The 20,129-nt window shown below is 53.3% G+C and overlaps 3 long non-coding RNA genes across 3 annotated transcripts; all 3 read left to right on the plus strand.

Annotated features, from left to right (window-relative positions):
- The first annotated feature begins 12,770 nt into the window (after positions 1–12,770).
- LOC309685055 lies at positions 12,771–13,347 on the plus strand. Its single transcript, XR_014270399.1, has 4 exons — positions 12,771–12,835; positions 12,976–13,017; positions 13,094–13,195; positions 13,287–13,347. It is a non-coding gene; the product is annotated as an uncharacterized lncRNA (long non-coding RNA).
- A 1,569-nt stretch (positions 13,348–14,916) lies between these two features.
- LOC309685053 lies at positions 14,917–15,493 on the plus strand. Its single transcript, XR_014270397.1, has 4 exons — positions 14,917–14,981; positions 15,122–15,163; positions 15,240–15,341; positions 15,433–15,493. It is a non-coding gene; the product is annotated as an uncharacterized lncRNA (long non-coding RNA).
- A 3,876-nt stretch (positions 15,494–19,369) lies between these two features.
- On the plus strand, positions 19,370–19,828 carry LOC309685052. Its single transcript, XR_014270396.1, has 3 exons — positions 19,370–19,407; positions 19,526–19,579; positions 19,699–19,828. It is a non-coding gene; the product is annotated as an uncharacterized lncRNA (long non-coding RNA).
- Positions 19,829–20,129: the final 301 nt, after the last annotated feature.

Consider the following 20,129-nt stretch of genomic DNA (forward strand, 5'->3'; position numbering starts at 1 on the left):
TGACGGTACGGGACAGACGGAAAGGATCCAGAGTGGTCTGAGAGGACCAGGTACGTCTCCCATGTGCGTCTGCGTTTTTCCTAAGGTCCTTGTCGTGTGGGCCTTGAAGGTGACGTGAAGGATGTGCCGACGCTCCTCCCGTGATTCTCCGATGAAATATTTGAACACGAATACTAAAAATAAGGTGTGTTCTGGAGCACGTTGCGCCCATGCAAAGCTTGCTTCCCTCCGCTTATTTTCTCCTCCCGAAAGCGTAATCTCTTTCTGTGTGCTTACCATTAACTGGCACTGTGAGAATAATGTTGTACTAAAAGAGGCAAGAAAGCGTTCGCAAGGGTTCAGATGTCCCGAAGAAAGAGACTTTGTTTTTGTGGTAAAAGCTGTATGCTTTTTCAGTCCACAAGTGTTTAAAATGTCTTCCAGTAGTACTGGAAAATCTTACTGAGATACCAGCCTCTGCATGCAAAGCAGTCGAGGTCAGAGAAGAGAGAAAGGACAAAGCGGGACAAAGCGGCGTGGCTTCTGCGTGTTTTCCAGGCTTTGCCAAGAAGCACTGGCAGCCCTGTAAGTGGTGACAGCGAGTCCCGATGTGTTTTTGGTGAGCTGCTGCTTCCCTAATGTCCTTTTTCGGCACCAAGACGTTGCACTCTTTCTCTTTCTTTTTAAAAAAAAAACCAAAGTCCTCAGCCCATCTTCCGAATTTGGTGGCGTGGCCGGTCTTTGGGTTTTCAGTCGTAACAGGCGAGATATCGTCAAAACACGTTTCTCTGCACGTTCAGCACAGCCGAAAGCATTAGCCCATCTGCCGGTCCTTTTCGTTAGCCTTATGGATTGCGGGAGCGGGAATTTGATTCCCCCCTCTCCCCCCCAGTTAAAACCATATGGGGGATTTTTCATCTTGCTGATTTTTCTATCCTAAATTAAACTTTAAAAAAGGTTAAAATTGTAGGATTTACAAACGGACTTGCGTTGTTTAAACTGCAGCTGCCAAATGGCTGCAGCGTACAATGTATTCGGTGTACTTTGGCAATGAGGTATTTGTTCTAAAGCTTTAAAAACAGGGCCGTTTTTTAAATTACATTTAAACGTTTAACAAAGGCAATGTTTAAAACCAAATGTTTAAACAAAGGATACGTTTAAAAAGAGGCAACCGAATGTCAGCGGGGTTTTATTGCCAATCTTGAGAGGAAGCGCTCTGAAGTTCTTGATTTCTGTCTGGCTGCCAGTGGCGCATTTCCCCGGCGGTTCAGTAGCATCTCTCCTGGGCAGGGCAGCTGGCCAGATGTCCTTGCTAATCGTGCAGCACCGAACCCCCCACCCCCCCCCCCGCCACCCCCCCTCCCCCGAGTCAAATTATAGCTGTGTATTTTGGAGATGGCTAGTTTAATGGTATGGATTGACAGCTGGGCAAGCTCATTTAGTGCCAAAGGAGAGTCAAATACTCTTGTAGTATAAGTATTTTTATTGGGGAGAGAGAGAGAGAGAGAGAGATCTCTCGAAGCATACGTGCACCTCTTCAGCATAGAGTGAAGGACTGAGCTTTGTTCTTTCTTGTTCATTGCACTCTTCAGAGCTTTACCCTTCCCTTTTGGCTGTACTGACCCAGCAAGGTGTGCAGCAGCAGCGGCGGCGGCGCGAGGGCTGTAGCTATTTGAGGGGGTCCGTCGCGTCGATTCTGGTCACGGCCCAGCCCTGTGCGACAGCAGCGCCGTGAGGAAGACAGGAGAGGTTTCCCAGGGCCAGCCCGAGGGTTTACTGTCGTGCTCAGAATGGCACCAGTTAGTCTTAATACTGACTGGAAGAGTTTCAGTCGCTCTGGCTTCGAAAGGCCGCGCTGTATTTGGCGCTGAGCTGTTTCCCTGGTGTCCTCCTGTAGCTCCGCTGCCGTCCCGTCCCTCGGTGTGAGGGAATTCCTCTGCTTTCTTCTGTGCTCTTTGTTAATCTGCTGAAATATAATTGGAGCTTTTTGTGTTTCAGGTGTCTCGCCGTGTGGGTCTGGCGCTGCTCAGTAGACCCCCCTGCCCAGGTTTGCCTGCCGGTTGTTGAGCGCTCCGAGGGGATGGGCCCAGCCCTGGGTGCAGTGTCTTTGTGCCTTTTTGGGGAGGGGGGGTGGGTAATAAAAAGGGGGTGTGTGGGTGATGATGTCGTTTGGGGCAGCCCAAGGTCCCTGGGGGAGCGGCGGCGGTGATGCGGCAGAGAAGCAGGTGAGTGGGGGATGGGGGGGGTCACACGGGGTTCGCCTGAAAAGAGGCGGATCACAGCCCCAAAATGCCTGCAAATTCGGGGGACGGGAGGGGAGGGGAGGATTAGCAAGCTTTTAAACACGTAAATATGGGTGTGAGGCATTGAAATAAAGAAAAATCTCACATTTTAGTCTCTATTAATAAGTGAATAGTCATTCCTTTATGTAGGCGGAGTTCAAAATAACCCCCTAGATCTACTCTGTTACATAAAGGATTTTAGACTATAAAAAGGTGTGTCCCAGAGCCCGTTTTTGGCTCTGTCGTTCTCGCTCTGCCGGGCTGCCCGCCCCTTTTCTTTACCTGCTCTGTCTCTCCCCTTCAGCTCCTGGAGGTTTTCCGGTATTCGTCAGGCTTATATTTCCCCTAAATATATCTATGTCTGTGTGTAAATGGATACATAGGTGAAATGTCTATTCTCTGTAAGGGTTTTGAAATGCAAGGAAAGCCTATTTATAGAAAGCACTTAAAACCTCGACACACCGCCTTGCACCCCTCCCCGTTTTTTTTTTTTTTTTTTAAATGTAAAAGTGCTTTCAAAAACTGCCCCTTCCCCTTCTCCCCCTTTTCCCATCCCTATTTGGGGCCGCTTTCCACTGCCGGGCCGTGCACACAGAGCGGGAGTTGCCGCCACGGCACAACACCACCCCAAAACCCTGCTTCTGGGTCTGCATTTGGGGAAAACAAACCCCAATTTTCTGTTTCGGGGGGGGGGGGGGGGGAAGAAAAAAAAAATTCCCAATTTGGGGCTCCCAGGCAAGCTCCATCCGCCTGGATTGGTGCAGCTGGAAAGCAAAAATCCACACCCCCTTTTCACGCACAGAAGCGAAAATCACCAATTTCTGCATGGTGGATAAGCGCCGAAAAGCCCCAAACCCGAGTATTATGGAAAAGTGAAGAAACTCCCACCCCGATGCGAGGAAAAGGTGTGTGCAGTGGTGGCAGTTTGGTGGCCGCGGCAGGGCCGGCTCCAGCGTGGGCGAGTTGCGCAGAGTGAGGTGCCCCCCGTGAGTCACCCGCTGTGGGTTATCCCGGCCGGGTCCCCTGGGGGAGGTCCCCCCCGCGCAAGGGGGGTTGTAGCCCTCCTCGGCCCCGCCCCCCGCCCCGCCTCCAGTTGCCATAGGCCCCCGCCCCCGCCATGCTGCCCCGCCTCCCTCCGCGAGAGCGCCGCCTCCCGGCCCGGCTCCTCCTCCATCCCCTCCGAGGCCCCGCCTCCCTCGCCCCGCCCCGCCCCGCCCTGCTCGGCCCCGCTGTGCTCTCGCTGCCGCCACCGTGCGACCGAGCGCCGGTACTGCAGCCGGGGAGCCGCGCATGCGCGCTACAGCGCGACGGTCTGCGCTCGCATGTGCCGCCTGGCGGCCGCAAGCCGGCACTGCAGCCGGGCGGCCGCGCACGCGCAGTACAGCGCTCTCGTGGGGCCTGCCTCCTCCGCCTCGGCCCCGCCTCCCGCCCCGCCTCGGCCCCGCCTCCACGCTCGTCTCGGCCCCTCCTCCCTGGCCTCTCCCGCCCCGCCTCCCTCGTCTCGGCCACGCCTCCCCGCCAGCCTCGGCCCCGCCCTGCAGCGCCGGCCCCGCACGGGACGTTGCCGGGCACCGCCCCCGGCGGCGGGGCGTGGCCAGGGCCACCGGGGAACCGAGCGGACTCCTTCGGCGCGTGCGGGGGTATCTCCCTCCCGCCGGCCGCCCGGCGGTGGCGGGGCGGGGGCTTCAAACCGCCGCCTGCGGCAGGCTGCCGGTCCGCTGGAGGCGAACCGGCTCCGGGTAGCCCCCGGGCGTTACCCGAGAGCTGACGGAAGGCAAGAGGGAAAGAAGGCGCAACGGTTTCATTTTGTGCCGTCGCACACAAATCCATCCCGTTTTGAAGAGGAAAAAGCCGGGGGTTGGTAAATCCGCCCCCCCTCCCCTCTCCGCGCCGCGCAGGCGCGGCCGCACCTGCCCGTCGCCCCGGCAACGGCCCCGCGCAGCTGCCGCTGTCTCTTCACCATGGCAACCGCTCCCGGGCGGATAGGCGGGAGGGCGGGCCAACCACAGCGCGGAAGCCGCGCACCGATTGGTCGGATTGCCCCGCGGGGGTGGGGCGCGGTGGGGATTGACGGCAGCGTCGAGCCAATGGAGCGGGGGCTCCCAAGGAGGGGTGCGGACGGCGGCCAATGGGCGCGCGGCGTGGGCGGGCCGGGACGCTCCGGAAGCCGAGGGGTCGTGGGGAAAATGGCGCCCAGTTCGAAATCGGAGCGGGGCGGCCCGGGGGGAAGGCGCAGCCCGGCGGGCGGGTCCTGTGGCGAGCCGGGCCGGGCCCGCGGGCCTGTCGCGAGGCCGTCGCGAGGCAGCTGAGAGCGCGTCAAGGTGAGCGGGGGGCGGGGGGCAACGAGGTGGGAAGGCCTGAGGGGGCCCCGAGGGAACATGGCGGGTGGGCTGTAGAGGACCCTGAGGCGGGGCGGGGCGGGGCGGGGCGGGGCGCTGAGCGGGTGCCTTGAGGGAGGCTGGGGGAACGGGGGCCTGAGGGGGGAGGGGCACTGTAGGCTCGGAGCGGGGGGTGGCTGGGCCCGGTTCCCCGCGGAGTGCCTTCGGCCTGGGGGGTTTGGTGGTGCCGGAGAAATAAAGGCCGAAAGGGCGATAGTGAAGCGGCGCCCGGGCCGGGTGGGGAGGGGGGTCATCGGGTGATAGAACGATTGTCTTAACGGCAGTAAATTGTTACGGGTCTCTCAAACCGTAACAGATGTTTAGACCTAACAGAGGGGTTCCGGAAGGGAAGGAGAAAGCGTTCTCAGCCCTTACAGAAAACAGGCAGACCCTCTTCTCTGTCTGTCTGTGGCTTTCCTGTGCGCGCGAGATGAAGCTGTTTTATTTTTCTCCCTTGTTGCGGGTCTAAATATCTCTGAAGCTGCTGCTGCGGGTTTGCAATTTGCGTTGCTGCGCGTTTGTGGAGTTCTCGTTATGGATGACTTCTGCTGTGGCCGAGTGTCAGGAGGCGGTGTTCGGTTTGAAGCTTCAGAAATGGCATCCCCTGAAATCAGAGTAGGTGAAGCTGATCCTGCGCGTGCGGCTGCGCTCGCAGGGATGCTCGGGGGCTCCTCGTGCAAAGAGCGAGGTGCGCGTGGGCACCGGCAGGGTTGCGCTGGGGTCTGGGCGCGTGCCGTACTCCTGCTTTTGGGAGACGGCAGAGAGCGTGTGCCCGGTAAGGCCGAGGGCAGTCGAAAGCTGGCAGGGCCCCTGAGCAGGTTTGGTGGCACAATGGCAGTTTTAAAAGCTCGTGACCGTCTGGAGAGAGAGCCTGGAAAAAATCATTGCCTTTTTGGCAGGAGGCGGTTCGGCGGGCCGGTGGGTTGCTGTACCCTGTAACAAAAATGTTCACCTCGGGCCGTCTAGGGTGGGGAAACCTTGGCTGTACGTAGGCTTGAGAAAACGTACCTGTCCGTGTCTGTCACCTGCGTGCAGCCGGGAAGGTGGCTGTAGTGCAACTGAAGCTGCCGGTGAGTCAGCGAAAGGCAGGGTTGTCTGAAAAGTGCAAGAGCTCTCGTGGCCTGCCCCAAGAAGCGTCCCAAAGGTGATGCCAAGTACTTTTTCTTCCGCTCAGCTGCCGTCTTGGCAAGCCTTCATGGAGAAGGCAAGCTTGAGATTCCTCCCCGGCTTTACGTTCACGGGTTTCTTCCTCTCTCGGCAGATTGTCAACGGCCAGCCTTTCTCCGCGGTCGCCCTTTCTTCTGCCGTGACGGTACGGGACAGACGGAAAGGATCCAGAGTGGTCTGAGAGGACCAGGTACGTCTCCCATGTGCGTCTGCGTTTTTCCTAAGGTCCTTGTCGTGTGGGCCTTGAAGGTGACGTGAAGGATGTGCCGACGCTCCTCCCGTGATTCTCCGATGAAATATTTGAACACGAATACTAAAAATAAGGTGTGTTCTGGAGCACGTTGCGCCCATGCAAAGCTTGCTTCCCTCCGCTTATTTTCTCCTCCCGAAAGCGTAATCTCTTTCTGTGTGCTTACCGTTAACTGGCACTGTGAGAATAATGTTGTACTAAAAGAGGCAAGAAAGCGTTCGCAAGGGTTCAGATGTCCCGAAGAAAGAGACTTTGTTTTTGTGGTAAAAGCTGTATGCTTTTTCAGTCCACAAGTGTTTAAAATGTCTTCCAGTAGTACTGGAAAATCTTACTGAGATACTAGCCTCTGCATGCAAAGCAGTCGAGGTCAGAGAAGAGAGAAAGGACAAAGCGGGACAAAGCGGCGTGGCTTCTGCGTGTTTTCCAGGCTTTGCCAAGAAGCACTGGCAGCCCTGTAAGTGGTGACAGCGAGTCCCGATGTGTTTTTGGTGAGCTGCTGCTTCCCTAATGTCCTTTTTCGGCACCAAGACGTTGCACTCTTTCTCTTTCTTTTTAAAAAAAAAACCAAAGTCCTCAGCCCATCTTCCGAATTTGGTGGCGTGGCCGGTCTTTGGGTTTTCAGTCGTAACAGGCGAGATATCATCAAAACACGTTTCTCTGCACGTTCAGCACAGCCGAAAGCATTAGCCCATCTGCCGGTCCTTTTCGTTAGCCTTATGGATTGCGGGAGCGGGAATTTGATTCCCCCCTCTCCCCCCCAGTTAAAACCATATGGGGGATTTTTCATCTTGCTGATTTTTCTATCCTAAATTAAACTTTAAAAAAGGTTAAAATTGTAGGATTTACAAACGGACTTGCGTTGTTTAAACTGCAGCTGCCAAATGGCTGCAGCGTACAATGTATTCGGTGTACTTTGGCAATGAGGTATTTGTTCTAAAGCTTTAAAAACAGGGCCGTTTTTTAAATTACATTTAAACGTTTAACAAAGGCAATGTTTAAAACCAAATGTTTAAACAAAGGATACGTTTAAAAAGAGGCAACCGAATGTCAGCGGGGTTTTATTGCCAATCTTGAGAGGAAGCGCTCTGAAGTTCTTGATTTCTGTCTGGCTGCCAGCGGCGCATTTCCCCGGCGGTTCAGTAGCATCTCTCCTGGGCAGGGCAGCTGGCCAGATGTCCTTGCTAATCGTGCAGCACCGAACCCCCCACCCCCCCCCCGCCACCCCCCCTCCCCCGAGTCAAATTATACCTGTGTATTTTGGAGATGGCTAGTTTAATGGTATGGATTGACAGCTGGGCAAGCTCATTTAGTGCCAAAGGAGAGTCAAATACTCTTGTAGTATAAGTATTTTTATTGGAGAGAGAGAGAGAGAGAGAGAGAGAGAGAGAGATCTCTCGAAGCATACGTGCACCTCTTCAGCATAGAGTGAAGGACTGAGCTTTGTTCTTTCTTGTTCATTGCACTCTTCAGAGCTTTACCCTTCCCTTTTGGCTGTACTGACCCAGCAAGGTGTGCAGCAGCAGCGGCAGCGGCGCGAAGGCTGTAGCTATTTGAGGGGGTCCGTCACGTCGATTCTGGTCACGGCCCAGCCCTGTGCGACAGCAGCGCCGTGAGGAAGACAGGAGAGGTTTCCCAGGGCCAGCCCGAGGGCTTACTGTCGTGCTCAGAATGGCACCAGTTAGTCTTAATACTGACTGGAAGAGTTTCAGTCGCTCTGGCTTCGAAATGATTCTATGATTCTAAGAGCCACACTCGTCATGTGATCATGTGCATGAATAGCGTATGCAATAGACTGTGAGGCTTTAAGAAGCACAGGAAAAGAACCCGCAGGGTCCCTCTTTGGAGGCACCCAGCTTGAGCTGCTACTAAACCAACTTTGTGACAGAACCTGGGGTCTGGACTCTTTATTTACGGTCAGAGGCTAAGACCGGTTCAACCTAGACTCCTTTCTGAGGAGTTCAGAAAGGAAGGGGTTTGAACCGGTCTGAACCTTGCGACTCCGGCGGGCAGGTGTTCCCAGACCGTTCTTCGAGACCCAGCCCAGTCCTTCCGTCCCCTCTTCCCTCAGGCCGTGGCTCTATTAGTTCCCCGGCCCTCCAATGACACGTCTACTCTGCTGGGATTTAATCCCAATCATTGTTCTGGCTCTCTGACTCCCGAGGGTTTCCCTGCGCTCCACGTCTATCTTGTAGCTCTTTAGATGGGGTCATCTTTGAGCTGTAGAGCACTCATTTTTTCTTTTATGCTACCTAGGATTCCCACGTTCGGTCCCCTGCCACCTGAGACCATCTGTACTCTACTCAGAGGATCACCCGAGTTCCTCCTCGTCATCTCCAAGCCTTCTTTAGTCCCTCAGCCCCCCCCCCAACACCTTCTCCTCACCATCAAGACGCTTCCCGAGACCCTCCTTGATCTCCCCAGCACCTCGTAGCACTTAAGCACTATTTCTTTCGGTCTGTCAGAGCTTCTGTTTTTTCTTTGCCACGCAGCCCTCCTTTATTTTTCTCTCTGCTATCGAGGGTATCACCATTAGGTGCTTCTCTAGCTCATTCATCTGTAATTTGCCCAGATGCCCTCCCAGAACCCTGAGGCACCTGCTGTGGCTCCGAGACTTCTTTTCTTACCCTGCCCCCTCATAACGTCTCTACTCTCTAGAGCCATGCGTCTCTACTCTCTAGAGTCCTTTCTCGTACTCCACAGCACTCTTAGAGCACTTCAGCTTCCTTTTGGTAGTATTTTTTTGTCCACCTCAGAGCACCCTTAGCTTACTATTTGCAATTTAGGAAGCCTTCTTTCTGCCCCCAGTGCCCTGACAGTATCTGTACTTTGTCGAAATCCCCTTCAGAGTTCCTCATCCTTATTTCTGAGGCTTCTTTGAGCTCTCAGGCCCCCGTGGGAGTCCTTCTCTCCCCACGCCGAGCTCTCGTGACACATCCGTTACATCCCAGAGCCCTATTTTAGCTCTGGAGGACACTCCGCACCCCTCTTTTCCCCTCAGAACGCTTCCCGAGTCCCCATCTGTTACTCTGGTCTGTCTTTCCATCCTCCCATCCCTTCGGCACACCTCCAGTCCGTCCCCGGGTCCCTGAGGACATCCGTACTTTGCTCAATTCCCTTTTGAGCTCGTTGCACCTCCCCATCTCCTTTGGTGTCTCTGGCCCCTTTGGGACCTTTCTAATTCCTCTGACCACGTCTCTTGTTCCGACAGATCCTTTTCCGAAGCCATCTGTATGCTCCAGAGCCACCTGTTTGGTGTCTGTCTTATGTATGTTTCTATATCGTATCCAGCACCCTAAAGATGCCTAGCATCAGCTCAGATCTCCTCTTAGAAAGCCCTCATCTGCTTTTATAGACATACCTCCCATGGTGGTTTTTGTTGTCCTTTGCAATTTATTTTTGTTCTAGGTACTCAGGTGTTACTTAGACTGCTTCATACCATTTCTGATACTTTTATTGAATTTCTACGTGTGTTGGTGCTTTCCGTCCTTTCGGACTCATCTAGTTCTGTTACCAGTATCAGTCAAGGAGAGATCCCGTAGGGCTCTACACTGTCAGTACTTTACAGTAAATAACGTACTTTACAAGCAGAGATATTTTTGAGAAGGTTTTCTCACGGGATCTAGTTCCGCTTTGTCGTTCAGTCCTATCCAGAACATAATTCAGGTAGAAGGTAGGTAGTATGCATGGTCCCGCTAAAAGTAACGTATGACCCCATAGCTCTGTATTCTGTTTGAAAGGAAACTAAAGCACATAGATTTTGACGATAATATCATTATTACATTAAACAAACTAGTGTCTTTTAGGGCTTAGTACGATTTCTAATTCTTTCTATCTACGCAATGGAACAATTAAGTCGAATTACTTACCCGGTCACGTCTCTGCCACCATTGCTGCAGTCACGGTAGAAAAGCAGATATCTGCCTTTCTTGTAAGCGCCGCTTTCCCCGTTCACTCCCTCACATGCTGTAAACTTAAGGCTGACGAGACAAGGAGCTGCTACCCCTGTGGCGGCTTTTATGCCTTCTGTTGGTCCATCCCACCCCTTCCTGGGGGGTTGTGGGAAGGTTGGCAGGCGGGGCCTGCGGTATATGAGCCACAGCCTCTGCTGAGTGAGCTCATTCTGCTGTTGGGTGTCTCCGGTGTAGGTCCTTTGTGGATCCTGCAGTCAAATGCAGTCGGCTCAGCTTTTTGGGCTGGTGTGTTTTTACAGTTAGAGAAGGGGAACTCATAAGTTCTAGGAAAGACCTTCCAGACCAGATAAGGTTCAGCAGCATATTTAATAGAAAGTAAATTTTTGTTTTTCCTTTTTTTTTTTCTTTTTTTTTTTTTTTTTTTTTTTGAGGTTAGTAGTTTTGTATTGAACATTCAGGGATGGTAAGATGGCTTAATAGTATGTATTTCTTTTTTTTTCCAGGTACCCTGCATTTTCTTGGAATTCCTGACTTAATTGGAGATGGAACTTTGTGGCTTTTTCTCACCTGTTTTGTTACATACAGTGTAAGTTGCTAATATAAACTTTCTTAATAGGAGCAACGATAAGATTATTTAGCGGGCGCTAGGGTGAGCATCTTGTATACATCTGTATATGAAGTGTTAGCATTTCTCAAGAAAGTAGCAGAGATTTAAGGTATAGTGGTTTTCACTGGCTTTGTGGGTCTGTAACGCAGCCCGGAGTCTGTGGGAAGAAAGGAGCTGCCTGCAGGGCACGGCTTGGAAGAGCAGCTCCTGAGGAACAGCTGACAAGAGGGGGTTCAGAGGCTCTCATACAGGGTGGGAGTTGTCTAGAAGAAGCGGGGTTCCTTCCCTGTCAGTTTAGGAGAAGAGAAGGGGGTTCTGAAGCTTTGGGGCAGGGGAAAGGGAGGCAGGTTCATCAGGCTTTCTCAGATGCTTTGCAGTTGGATTTGGGTGTCGATGAGGTCTGTTCCGTTGCGGTCTCCTGCATTTGAGGTGGGCCGGGTAGTATCGAGGAGGAGCACATGACCGGTGATTTTATGCAAGCGCAATGGTAATTTTGTGTTTCTTTGGTGTCTTAGGTGCCATAATTAATTGTTGCTTCTGACTCTGGATTTGGTGGGGGTTTTATTTATTTATTTTGCAGATGATGGACCCAGTGACTGCAGGAACGTACCAGCTAGCCATTTTTTGTGTGTTAAGTCAAGGATGGATTTGGACCCCCGGCCCTTTGAAAGATGAGTTGAAGAACAGGCACAGGAGAGGGGACAAGGGAGACAATTGTAGGAAAGGGTTTGTAAAGTCAGCGTAGGGCAGAGGGCTGTCGCGGAGCAGTCCCCTCTGGGAGGTAAAGGGAGTGGGTTACTCTTCAGCCCGACGGTAGCGTGTGCTGGGCAGGGCGGTTCCAGCCTGTGTCTGCGGTGTCATCGGTGTGGTCTGTCTTTGGTGTATTAGACCTTTGTCGGATCTCGATGTCAGGTTTACGCACCAGCAGCAAGGCACGGTGCCTCGGGTGGCACCCTGGAGTCTCAAACACCTGTACTCATCGGCATAGCACCAGTTGGGTGCTGCTTTTCTTGCATTAAAAGCCTAAAGCGTGGATAGGTGCGGTGTCACGGAAGTGTCTGGACGGTCCTCGTTTGCGGCGCGGTTCCCAGCTGCGTGAGCAGCTCTACTCTCTGGCCATCCGTTTTTAGGGTGCGGGCCTTCTGCCCCGCATCATTGCGCTCTTAGGTCTTGAAGCCCGGTTTCCCGCATGTACATCTTCTCGGTTTGGCGAGTCACTTCTTGTCACGGGTCGTGACGTTCTGCGTGTTCTCCGGGGTTTCTGTCGAGGCCCCTCACTTCACCGTTACGATCTCGCGCATCATTTTGCTCGATGACGTCTTTGGTCGAGGTGTCGTCATTCTCGCTGAGAGTTTTCTCTCATCTTTGAGGTACATTGTAGGATTTTGTGTAGTGTCAGTGTGTCCATCCGTGTGTGTGTGGCTCGGAGCCGCCCTGCCCGGGGGTGTGGAGTCAGGGGTAGGTGGGATGGCAGTAAGAGTGTGTGGTGAACCCAGCGATCTGGCTAGGCTGTTGGGGCCAAGGGGGTACGGTCATGTGGGATCAAGTAGCCATCAGCGGGTTGCGTGGGCAGCTTTTGTTGGTAATGTTCTAAGGGGGGCAGCAGAGCTCAGAGGGAGAGGCCGTTCAGCAGTAGCGATGGAGATTGCCTCTCCAAGGTATTGAGGCTGCTCTGTGTGGAGTTTAAGATTAGTGGGCTTCGGTTCTGGCAGGCTGTAGTTGGGCTGTAGATGGCATTTGTCAATGGGAACACTTTGTCATTATGAAGCATCTCTCCGCCTCCAGGTGACTTCTTTGATATTGTTTTTTCAGGTGCATGGGGACGCAACGTGTGGGGCGACGTAGGAGAGCCAAGCGGAGCTCTGTCAGAAGGCAGGTCAGTGCGTGGTCTTAGAGGGAAGCTGTGAACGGTGGCTCTGTGATATCTACATGAGGGTATTTTTCCGTTTCAGTTGGAGGCTTGAAGCAACGAGCACCGTGGGATACGGACACCGGGGCTGATTCGATCCAGGTAAGCTGTGATCGGTGAGTGATTGAGTAGCAGTTAGTTGTTTGGGTATTGTATTGTCAGTGAAGAGATAAGCAACTGGTGTTGTCTGGGTTTTACAGGTGGCGTGCAAGGGTGAAGGCGGTGACCCGAAGTGGCGGAGGACGGGCCGGCGAGTTGTCATGGGGAAGGGGCGGGAGATGAGAATCGATGACCAGGAGCTACGGTTGAGGGCAGTGTCTCAGCACGTGCTGTATCGCTTGGCTTTTTGCAGGTGCTGCAAGCAGGCTTGGTGGGGTCCTGCCGCGTGCTGATGAGCCGTAGGAGCAGGCGAGGGGGTTGCGGGCAGGGTAGGTGTCTCGTAGCAGAGTATTGCGTGGTAGCTCAGTGAAGTATTTTCCTTTGGATTTGCAGGTGCTGTGCAGGCTGCCTTTTGGAATTGGAGCAGAATTTTAGGTGAGCTGTGTTGTAGAGAGGAGGCGCCTGGGGCTGGTGAGTTAGTTAAATGCAATTGTAACTTTGTGTCTCTCAGGCACTACAAACAATGAGCACCACAGCATGTGACTGTGGCGTTAGTGGAGAGCAGGCGAGTGGAATGCCACGGCGCACCTGAGCTGGGGATGGCACAGGAAAGGTGCGTGTTGACCAATGCGATGTTGACCGATGACACTGTTGTCTATAGATTCATGTGTAGTTTTGTTGTGTGACTTTTTTTTTTTTTGCAGATGATGAAGAGAAACCTGGTGAATGCAGGATCAATCCACTTGGTTGCCTGTGGTGTTTTTCTTGTTGAGGATGGCTTCAGACCCATCACTCTTTGAAAGTTAAGCTGAGGACGCCACAAAGCTCGAAGCTGAGGGACAAGTTTGGGAGTCCCAGGGACGGCTTTTAAAGTTAGTGTAGGGCAGAGGGCTGTCGCGGAGCAGTCCCCTTTGGGCAGGTAAAGGGAGCGGGTTACTCTTCAGCCCAATGGTAGTGTGTGCCGGGCAGGGCGGTTCCAGCCTGTGTCTGCGGTGTCATCGGTGTGGTCTGTCTTCGGTGTCTTAGACCTTCGTCAGATCTCGATGTCGGGATTATGCCCCAGCAGCAAGGCATGGCGCCTCGGGTGGCACCCCAGAGTCTCGAACACCTGTACTCATTGGCATAGCACCAGTCGGGTGCTGCTTTTCTTGCATTAAAAGCCTAAAGCGTGGATAGGTGCGGTGTCACGGAAGTGTCTGGACGGTCCTCGTTTGCGGCGCGGTTCCCAGCTGTGTGAGCAGCTCTACTCTCTGGCCATCTGTTTTCAGGGTGCGGGCCTTCTGCCCCGCATCGTTGCGCTCTTAGGTCTTGAAGCCCGGTTTCCCGCATGTACATCTTCTCGGTTTGGCGAGTCACTTCTTGTCACGGGTCGTGACGTTCTGCGTGTTCTCCGGGGTTTCTGTCGAGGCCCCTCACTTCACCGTTACGATCTCGCGCATCATTTTGCTCGATGACATCTTTGGTCGAGGTGTCGTCATTCTCGCTGAGAGTTTTCTCTCATCTTTGAGGTACATTGTAGGATTTTGTGTAGTGTCAGTGTGTCCATCCGTGTGTGTGTGGCTCGGAGCCGCCCTGCCCGGGGGTGTGGAGTCAGGGGTAGGTGGGATGGCAGTAAGAGTGTGTGGTGAACCCAGCGATCTGGCTAGGCTGTTGGGGCCAAGGGGGTACGGTCATGTGGGATCAAGTAGCCATCAGCGGGTTGCGTGGGCAGCTTTTGTTGGTAATGTTCTAAGGGGGGCAGCAGAGCTCAGAGGGAGAGGCCGTTCAGCAGTAGCGATGGAGATTGCCTCTCCAAGGTATTGAGGCTGCTCTGTGTGGAGTTTAAGATTAGTGGGCTTCGGTTCTGGCAGGCTGTAGTTGGGCTGTAGATGGCATTTGTCAATGGGAACACTTTGTCATTATGAAGCATCTCTCCGCCTCCAGGTGACTTCTTTGATATTGTTTTTTCAGGTGCATGGGGACGCAACGTGTGGGGCGACGTAGGAGAGCCAAGCGGAGCTCTGTCAGAAGGCAGGTCAGTGCGTGGTCTTAGAGGGAAGCTGTGAACGGTGGCTCTGTGATATCTACATGAGGGTATTTTTCCGTTTCAGTTGGAGGCTTGAAGCAACGAGCACTGTGGGATACGGACACCGGGGCTGATTCGATCCAGGTAAGCTGTGATCGGTGAGTGATTGAGTAGCAGTTAGTTGTTTGGGTATTGTATTGTCAGTGAAGAGATAAGCAACTGGTGTTGTCTGGGTTTTACAGGTGGCGTGCAAGGGTGAAGGCGGTGACCCGAAGTGGCGGAGGACGGGCCGGCGAGTTGTCATGGGGAAGGGGCGGGAGATGAGAATCGATGACCAGGAGCTACGGTTGAGGGCAGTGTCTCAGCACGTGCTGTATCGCTTGGCTTTTTGCAGGTGCTGCAAGCAGGCTTGGTGGGGTCCTGCCGCGTGCTGATGAGCCGTAGGAGCAGGCGAGGGGGTTGCGGGCAGGGTAGGTGTCTCGTAGCAGAGTATTGCGTGGTAGCTCAGTGAAGTATTTTCCTTTGGATTTGCAGGTGCTGTGCAGGCTGCCTTTTGGAATTGGAGCAGAATTTTAGGTGAGCTGTGTTGTAGAGAGGAGGCGCCTGGGGCTGGTGAGTTAGTTAAATGCAATTGTAACTTTGTGTCTCTCAGGCACTACAAACAATGAGCACCACAGCATGTGACTGTGGCGTTAGTGGAGAGCAGGCGAGTGGAATGCCACGGCGCACCTGAGCTGGGGATGGCACAGGAAAGGTGCGTGTTGACCAATGCGATGTTGACCGATGACACTGTTGTCTATAGATTCATGTGTAGTTTTGTTGTGTGACTTTTTTTTTTTTTGCAGATGATGAAGAGAAACCTGGTGAATGCAGGATCAATCCACTTGGTTGCCTGTGGTGTTTTTCTTGTTGAGGATGGCTTCAGACCCATCACTCTTTGAAAGTTAAGCTGAGGACGCCACAAAGCTCGAAGCTGAGGGACAAGTTTGGGAGTCCCAGGGACGGCTTTTAAAGTTAGTGTAGGGCAGAGGGCTGTCGCGGAGCAGTCCCCTTTGGGCAGGTAAAGGGAGCGGGTTACTCTTCAGCCCAATGGTAGTGTGTGCCGGGCAGGGCGGTTCCAGCCTGTGTCTGCGGTGTCATCGGTGTGGTCTGTCTTCGGTGTCTTAGACCTTCGTCAGATCTCGATGTCGGGATTATGCCCCAGCAGCAAGGCATGGCGCCTCGGGTGGCACCCCAGAGTCTCGAACACCTGTACTCATTGGCATAGCACCAGTCGGGTGCTGCTTTTCTTGCATTAAAAGCCTAAAGCGTGGATAGGTGCGGTGTCACGGAAGTGTCTGGACGGTCCTCGTTTGCGGCGCGGTTCCCAGCTGTGTGAGCAGCTCTACTCTCTGGCCATCTGTTTTCAGGGTGCGGGCCTTCTGCCCCGCATCGTTGCGCTCTTAGGTCTTGAAGCCCGGTTTCCCGCATGTACATCTTCTCGGTTTGGCGAGTCACTTCTTGTCACGGGTCGTGACGTTCTGCGTGTTCTCCGGGGTTTCCGTCGAGGCCCCTCACTTCACCGTTACGATCTCGCGCATCATTTTGCTCGATGACATCTTTGGTCGAGGTGTCGTCATTCTTGCTGAGAGTTTTCTCTCATCTTTGAGGTACATTGTAGGATTTTGTGTAGTGTCAGTGTGTCCATCTGTGTGTGTGTGGCTCGGAGCCGCCCTGCCCGGGGGTGTGGAGTCAGGGGTAGGTGGGATGGCAGTAAGAGTGTGTGGTGAACCCAGCGATCTGGCTAGGCTGTTGGGGCCAAGGGGGTACGGTCATGTGGGATTGAGTAGCCATCGGCAGGCTGTACGAACAGCTCTTCCATTAGTGGTTTTTAAGATGAGCAGCGCCATGTTGGACATGCTGGTGAGCAATAGTGCAGGAGTCTGCACCTCAAAGACAGAAAAAGGCTGCTTCGTATGACACTTTGAGTTTGGGATAACTTTTTTTTATGGCAGGCTGTGTTGGAGTCTAGATAGTATTTGTAAATGGGAATGCGACCGTTGGAATGAGGAAGCCATCGCTTCCCATCCAGGTGACTTGTTTGATGTTGTTTTTCAGATGCTGAGGGATGCTTACTGCGCAGGGCGACGTAACAGAGCCGAGCAGAGCACTATAAGAAGGCGGGTTGCCATGTGCGGCGTTAGAGGGAAGATGTGACCGGCGGCTCTATGACAGCATTTGTGGTATCTTTTTTTTTTTTTTTTTTTTTTTTTTTTTTTTTTTTTCAGATTGAATCCTTGAAGCGATGAGCTGACTCAGTGGCTGACTCAGTCCAGGTGACCGGCGATCAGTGGGCTGAAGTATCGGTCTTTTTTCAGGCTGGTCAAGTTATAAGGAACCCGTGCCGTTTGTGCTTTACAGGTGGGGCGCAAGACCCAGGGCAGCAACCCAAACTGACGGAGGATGGGCTGGAAAGCTGTCAAGTTAAAGGAGTGGGACATGGGAATTTTTATGCACGGCCTAAAGTTTCAGAGTGTATCTCAGCATGTGTTGCGTTGCTTGTGTTCTTGCAGGTGCCGCACACAGGCTGAGATGGGCGATGCTGCACGCTGATGAGCAGTTCGAGCCGGCGAGGCCAGCGCGGGCCCCATCAGTGTCTAATAGCGAAGTGTCACGTGGCAGCTCAGTGAAGCGTTTCTCCCTTTTAATCCGCAGGCACTGTGCGGTTCGCCTTTGGGAGCAGATAAGGGTTTGAGGCGAGCCGGGTAGTTGAGAGGAGGTGCACAGGGCCGTTGACTTCTTGGGAGCACAACAGTAATTTTGAGTCTCTCGGTCTTTTAGGTGCCACTAATGATGACTCTCCACACAGGAGAAGAAGCAGAAGGATGTCAAGGAGGATTCTAAACCTGCTTAAGTGACTCGGAGCTGGGTTGTAGAAGAACACGTATACCATACTAATTGTTGTTTAGTCTCGTGTGCTTGACAGCCAGACCATCTGCATTTTGATAACACAGACCTGCGAGAGACTTGGAAGCACCCCGTTGGACAAGCTTGAGATTCCTGCCCCCCTGTGGAAAGGGCAAAGCGCGGCAGTGAACTTTGGCTGTGGCAATCCCTGATATACAGGTGCAAACAGCACATTTGGCGATCCTCTAGCACAGATGGATCGATGCCTGGATCTGCACTCGTGTGCCTCTGCCCGGGCCCCCCTTTGGGAATTCCCTGGCTGGCGGTGTAATGACAAAAAATTTACTCGTCACACTTCACCTGTGTTTTTGTGGCTCTTCCCATGCCCTGCCTGTGTCGGTTCACACGCAGCCGCAGCATTCGACTTTGGAGTCGACACGGAGCAGGTAATCAGAAACGCAGCGGCGCTTCTGAGGAGGGGCGTGTTGCGGTAAAGGTCTGTGTTGACTGACGTGATGCCAACTGACGGCACTGTTGTGTGCGGTTTGGATATGTCTTTAAAGGTGACGAAGAGGATCCTGGCGACTGCAGGACGAATTCTGTTGGCGGACTGCGGTTTTCCTCGTTGCGAATGGATTAAGCCTCCCAGCCCTCTGAAAGATAAGTCAAGGGAGCGGCACCACAGTGTGGTCGGGGGAAGGAGGGGACAAGGTCGGCAATTGCAGGGACAGGTTTTAAAGGTAGCGTAGGGCAGAGGGCTGTCCAGGAGCGGTCCCCTTTGGGCAGGTAAAGGGGGAGTGGGTTACTCATCAGCATGACGCTAGCGTGTGCTGGGCAGGGCGGTTCCAGCCCGTGTCTGTCGTCGTATAGTCTGTGTGATATGTCTTCTGTGTTGTAGAGCTTTGTCAATTCTTAATGTCGTCATTGCTCTTTGCATGAGGAGCACAACACATGCCTCAGGTGCAGCCTGTGGGGTTTAATCGGCAGTACTCATCAGCATGGTGCCAATCGGGCATCGCTTTTGTTGCTTTATGAGCTTAAAGTGTGGATCGGTCTTGAGCCTCAGAAGGCTTTCCGGTCACTCTGCTTTTGTAGCATCGTTCCCAGCTGCACAAGCAGCTCTGCTCTCTACCCATCCATTTTCAGGGACTGGGTGTAATTCCCTTCATCCTTATGTTCTTCTGTGTTGAAGCCGGGCTTCCCGCACATAATCGTCTCTGTTTTGAGAGTCACTTCTCGTCACGGACCCTGATGTCCTACTTTTTTTTTTTTTAATGGGGGTGTTTCCCAGAGCCTCCTCCCATCACCGTTGCGGTCTTGCAGGTCTTCTTGCCCGACAGCGACTTCCATCCCGGCGTCATTCTTCTCGCTGAGAGTTTTCTCTCACGTTTGAGGCGTGTCGTTTGTAGTGTTCCGTGTAGTATCCGTGCATGTCTGCGTGGCTCGGAGTCGCCCTGCCCAGGGGTGTAGAGTCAGGGGTAGGTGGGATAGCCGTAAGAGTCTACAGTTAATATGTCGATGTGTCGAGGCAAAGGCGGTAAGGTCATTTTGGACCGAGTAGCCAGCAGCAGGTTTTGCGAACAGGTTTTTCATTAACGCTTTATGGGGAAGGGCAGAGCTCTGCGGGAGGGGCTGTTCAGTGGCAGCGCAGGAGACCGCATCTCAAAGACGCAAAGGATGTTTTGTGTGGGGCTTGAAGTTTGTGGTGGGGGGTGTGTGTGTGTGTGTGTGTGTGTGTTTTTTTTTTTTTTTTTTTTTCTTTCTCTGGCGAGCTGCCAGATGGCCTCCAGATGAGGTTTCTAAATAGGAAACAGACTTTAGTGTTACGAAGCTATCTCTCTGCGTCCAGCTGATCGTCACTGTTGGTTTTTCAGACACGAAGGGACAAGCTGCACAGGGTGACGCAGCAGAGCCGAGCAGAGCACTGTGAGAAGGTGGGTCATCGTTTCTGGTACTAGAGGGGAGATGTGACCGCTATCTCTGTGACTGCAGTTACATGTGGCTGTTGTTTTCTTGTTGTTTTTCCCCAGTTTGAATTCTTGAATCTGTTAGGTTCCAGAAACAAGGATGGTCACAGCACCCGACTCCGGAATCCGTGCAGAGCAGGTGAGCGGAACACCACGGCATGTCTGAGGCAGGGGCTGTCACAGGAAAAGTCTATGTTGACCGATGCGATGCTTCCCAATGGCACTGTTGCATGTGCATTTTTTTGTTTGTTTTTGCAGGTGATGAAGAAGAATCCGTCGCCTGCAGGATTAATGCAGTTTGCCAATTGGGGTCTTTTTTGTCGAGGATGGCTTTGGAGTCCGGGCCCTCCGAAAGCTCAACAGAGGGACTCATGGCGGAGATTGTTTGGGGAGGGAGGGGACAGGGTCGGCAACTGCAGAGACGGGTTTTAAAGTTATCATAGGGCAGAGGGCTGTCCCGGAGCGGTCCCCTTCGGGCAGGTAAAGGGAGGGGGTTACTCTTCAGCATGAGGGTAGTGTGCACCGGTCAGGGCCGTTCCAGCTCATGTTTGTCATCATGTAGTTTGTGTGGTCTGTCTTCTCTGTCTTGCGTACTACCTTTCTCTGGTCTCAAAGTCTCCGTAGCTCTTTTGCGATCCACAGGCACCTCAGTAGCCCTCCCGAGTGTCTAGAGAGCATTGCCTCATCAG

The sequence above is a fragment of the Vanellus vanellus genome (genome assembly GCF_965231255.1).
Source record: "Vanellus vanellus genome assembly, contig: HAP1_SCAFFOLD_970, whole genome shotgun sequence".
Classification (NCBI taxonomy): domain Eukaryota; kingdom Metazoa; phylum Chordata; class Aves; order Charadriiformes; family Charadriidae; genus Vanellus; species Vanellus vanellus.